Below are 4,818 nucleotides of genomic sequence, written 5' to 3'. Positions count from 1 at the left end.
TGGGGGGATTCAGCGATGGTAATGCTGTTGAACGTCAAAGGGAGATGGTTACATTCTCTCTTGTTGGAGATGGTCATTGCCTGGTACTTATGTGGTGTGAATGTTACTTGCCACTTAGCAGACCATGTCTGAATGTTGTCCAGGTCTTGCTGCTTCTGGACATGGACTCCTTCAGTATCTGAGATGTCCCGAATTTGTCCTTTTATGAAACCTTGGTCAGGACTCACTTGGAATATTGTATCCAGTCTTGGTCTCCTCACATGATGGGTGATATTGAGGCTTTGGAAAGGGTACAGAGGAGAGACATTCGACGAATTCACAGTATAAGACATCTTGGTTATCACGTTAGACTAAAAGAGTTGGGACCCTACACCTTAGAGAAACCTAGACTGAGGGGCGATCCGATTGAGGTTCATAAATAATGAAGGGTCCAATTCAGCATGGGAGAGGAGTCATAACTTTACATTGTGAAAGGTCAGATAGCACCCGTATCACATTAAATTTCATTTTCAGTTGTTGGCTAAGGTACCAGTATGGCCGAGTGGTTAAGGCGTTGGACTTAAGATCCAATAGACATGTGTCTGCGTGGGTTCAAACCCCACTCCTGGGATCTGTGCTTACAAAATGTTACTTTTTCTTTCCCTGACTTTTGCCTTGCACCATCATCTCTTCTGTCATTTAATCACTCTTGCCTTCCAACTGATCACAGCTTCCTATTATTTGATCTGCCCCAGCACCGTTCCTTGGCTCTGCGCTTGCTTATAAACTGGTAAATCTTTAACTTAATCTCCTCTGTCCCCTGACAATGACCTTCTCATCCTTCCTGGATCGTGGTTCCTCACAGGATCCGCTGCCTCTCCGACTCCCCTCCAGGTAACTGAAGGCCCTGAGCCTTGGTCTCTCTTTATACGCTAGCTGGTAGTTGATTCCTTGCAGGTCTGCCACCGCTCAGGAGAAGCTCAAAACCCAGATCAAGCAAAGTGTCAAGAGGAATGTGAACAAAGGCTCCCTGGTGCAGAGCAAGGGACAGGGAGCCTCCGCCTCCTTCAAAATCAGCAAGAAGGAAAACCTAGGGAAAAGTGGGAAAGAAGGTGAAGAAACCAGCACACAAGAAATCTTCAGTGAAGAAACCAGCAGACAAAAAATCTTTAGTGAAGAAACCAGCAGACGTGAAAGTGACAACAAAGAAGGTAACAGCCAAGAAAACGAGCAGCAAGGCGGTGGCAACGCCAAATAAGGTGGTGAAGAAAGCAGCGCTTCAGAAAAAGTCTCCTGCGAAGAAGGTCAAAAAAGGCAAGAGTGCGGCGGGCGGAAAGGCGCTGAAGAAAGTGCAGACATGGAAGAGCAAGGTCAAGCCGAAAGCAGCGAAGGCTCAGAAAGCAGGGTCTGGAAAGAAGTGAAAGAGCGCGGGAAACTTGGAAACATCTGAACACAAAGGCTCTTCTCAGAGCCACCCACATCTCTCAGGAAAGAGCTGATCCCCTGATCAAATGATCCCTGTCCCGGCCCCGCCTGCAGATTCCACATGGAAATGATTTGGAGTAAATCCAGGATCCCTGGTGACTCCCCTCCACCCAGCCCTTTCCCCACTCTCTGCAATAAAACAGAGGGATATCCGGCCCTCACTCTAACTGGAGATGTGTTCGGTACAGTCTCAGTTCACAAATTCAGAGGGAGAGTCTGTAAGACAGGAACACTGGCGGAGAAACCCCACCTCACAACTCAAACCCCAACACATGAGTTTCTCCAATTCAGCTGGAGTCGGGTGACAACAGGAGCTGGGATAGGCTGTGATCGGGAATGTGAGGAATGGATTTGTTCAGGGAGGAATGAACCTGGAATCTCCGAAAATAATAGTTCCTTATTTCCCCAGATGACACATTCTGCAGTGAGAGTGAAAAGTCTCTTCACTGCTTCACATTTACTAATTGTTTGGTTCTAGATGAATAATGAGTCAGAGAGTAATGACAGGATCTGAAGCTTCTCTCACACCATTCCTTGAATGACTCAGTGTGAAGTGTCCAATGTGTGAAGCTACTGCCAGGGTTTGTCAATCTGAACAGTTTCAGCTCAGTTACTGGGGGCCTGGAATCCCCGCAGTTTGACTCTGTCTCTGATTGGTCACCCGCTTCTCAATCCAATTCTTAACCAATAGGAGAATCACATATAAGTAAATAGAAGTTCTCATTGGCTTAGATTTTCCAATTGGAAAAAGCCCGGCAATTCCAGAGCAGGAAGGAATTGAAGTGATGGAAAATTTTAATTTTCAGGCAACAATTTTAAAACCTCTCATTTTATGTTCTGTTTTACAGTATTTACCGTCACAAAATCCTGACGCGATTTTAGGAATCGTTTTAATTTGTCAATCTGTTAACTGTAAGCGGCGGGAGGAAGGTCCGGTTCAGCAATTTAAAACGGGACAAATATCAGCTTCCTCTCTGTAAAAGGAACAAATTAGCGACTAACCGCTTCTCACAGGCTTCTCGGGGACTGACAGAAACGAGCGGTTTCTGATCCTTTCTCCTGAAAGAGGCGGATAATGCTGCAGGGAGCAATGAACTGCCCTTCACTTTCTGGCTGCTAATACACCCCTGACTTTAAACAGTTCAAACAGCGACTGATGCTTCTGTCGGAAAATGAGCAGATTCACCAGAATGATCCCGGTCCATCATGGCCAAAGACATCCAGCTGGCCCGCCGCATCCGCGGGGAACGCACCTTAAACCCAGCTTCAGTAACAAGTGTAAAAAGGGCTCTTTTCAGAGCCACCAAATCAGCAAAGGAAAGAGCTGCCATCTCTGTTCATCATCAAACCCATTAGATTGAAGGGGCGGTCACATGGTTTCTGTTTTGTCACATCACTTTCCCGAAAGGCCTGTCGGACTGAGAGCTGGTCTGGAATTTAGAAAGCAGCATTACCGGAGACTCATTGCTGCTCAGCACAATCTCAACCCCGCTCCTGGGATCCGTTAGCTGGCATTTGGGGAAAAGAAATGGATCCCAGTTTTATTTGGAAGGCATTAATGGAGCCGTGTCTGTTCACATGAGGGTTATTTACAAACATTACCCAATGAGTTCACTAATATTTGAATCCATTGGAGATCAGTACACAGGATATGTAAGTTAGCTCGGTCACTCTGACTGAAACCGCCAGTTCCCCGGGGCTGCAGACCCTGACACTGCGGGGAGAGAATCACCGACCCTATCCCGCCGCCGCGGGGAACAGACAGCTCTGTGTCCGGAGAATAGGGAGGGCCGGGGGGAAGGCACATATTAAAGCGCTGCAATGGACTCAGCTCCTGTGTGTGAACAACTCTCACTGATACCGTCCTCTGGGAACAGTGCGGTCTAAACAGATCAGGTTAGGAGAGAGACACACAGCCCGAGAATGGCCTCTTCCTTCCTGCATTTACTCTGTTCCGGGAGCAGATTCTCATTGCGAAGCGGCGCTCAGATCACCGGAGAGAAATAAAAACACAATTCAAACTGTCCAAATGAAAAACAGAGAATTAACCCGGACACTTCCATTATTAAATTAATTCATCAGCTCCGAACCAGTTCCCGTTAATGTACCGGGATAATCTCGGGATTTATCAAATCGAAGGCAGCGGGATTTATTAAATTGTTGATTCTGACACCCTGTAGTTCACTTCTTCACTTAACTAGAGGGGGAGATGTGTGAGCAGAGAAACAGAGCGAAATCCAGAGAGGGAACTGAAAACACACCTGGACAGATGTGAAACAGGTCAATCCACTGTTCCAATAACTCCATCTCTGATTCCCTCCTGACAGTAACCAGCCCTTTCACAGAGACTGTGGGTGGCTCTGAAAAGAGCCTTTGGTTTATTAGATGACATTTTGGCCGCTTTACTTTTTCTGGGAGCTCTGAGCGCTGGTTTTCTTGGGCAGCAGCACGGCCTGGATATTAGGCAGCACCCCGCCCTGAGCGATGGTCTCCCCTCCCAGCAGCTTGTTGAGCTCCTCGTCGTTGCGGACGGCCAGCTGCAGGTATCTGGAGATGATGCGGTTCTTAAGAAGGGTCACTGACCCGAAACGTTAACTCTGCTTCTCTTTCTACAGATGCTGCCGGACCTGCTGAGTGAATCCAGCATTTCTTGTTTTTGTTTCAGATTTCCAGCATCTGCAGTATTTTGCTTTTATTTTAAGCGGTTCTTCTTGTTGTCCCGGGCCGCGTTGCCGGCCAGCTCGAGGATTTCAGCGATCAGATACTCGAGCACAGCAGCCAGAAAGACCGGGGCTCCGGCACCCACACGCTCAGCATAGTTACCCTTTCTCAGGAGCCTGTGAACACGGCCCACCGGGAACTGCAGTCTAGCCCGGGAGGAGCGAGACTTGGCCTTGGCCCGAGCTTTCCCGCCGGTCTTTCCTCTTCCAGACATTTCCACAATCTCACAAATACTTTCACAAAGAATGAATAATTTCCTTAGCATTGATAATACATCGCCGGCAGTCAGGATGGCCGAGCGGTCCAAGGCGCTGCGTTTAGGTTGCAGTCTCCATTGGAGGCGTGGGTTCGAATCCCACTTCTGACAAGTTGCGTTTTGACTGCACTTGAGGCGTTTGGGAGCAGCGGTGAAGAGCAAAGAGAAAGCAGGAAAGAACATGGACAAACAAAGTAACAATGGACCCAAAGATGTTGCAACAAAACATGAGAGTCAGAGGCAACTGAGCAAACAGCAGGGCACATAAAAGATCAAAAATGTAACCTTTGTATCGGGGTGGAAGATGTTGCCAATATCCTGAATGAATACTTTACTGTTTTCCCGAATGAGAAGGTGATGCAGATATTGTTATTAAG

General features: G+C 47.6%; 2 non-coding genes across 2 annotated transcripts; both read left to right on the top strand.

The window, feature by feature from the left end:
- The first annotated feature begins 527 nt into the window (after positions 1 to 527).
- trnal-uaa (transfer RNA leucine (anticodon UAA)) lies at positions 528 to 610 on the top strand. The gene has a single exon. It is a non-coding gene; the product is annotated as a tRNA-Leu (tRNA).
- Positions 611 to 4,469: 3,859 nt separating this feature from the next.
- trnal-uag (transfer RNA leucine (anticodon UAG)) lies at positions 4,470 to 4,552 on the top strand. The gene has a single exon. It is a non-coding gene; the product is annotated as a tRNA-Leu (tRNA).
- Positions 4,553 to 4,818: the final 266 nt, after the last annotated feature.

This window comes from Heterodontus francisci, unplaced genomic scaffold (genome assembly GCF_036365525.1).
Source record: "Heterodontus francisci isolate sHetFra1 unplaced genomic scaffold, sHetFra1.hap1 HAP1_SCAFFOLD_59, whole genome shotgun sequence".
Lineage (NCBI taxonomy): Eukaryota > Metazoa > Chordata > Chondrichthyes > Heterodontiformes > Heterodontidae > Heterodontus > Heterodontus francisci.
The sequence above is the reverse complement of the archived record's forward strand: the minus strand, read 5'-3'. Positions and strand labels throughout refer to the sequence as shown.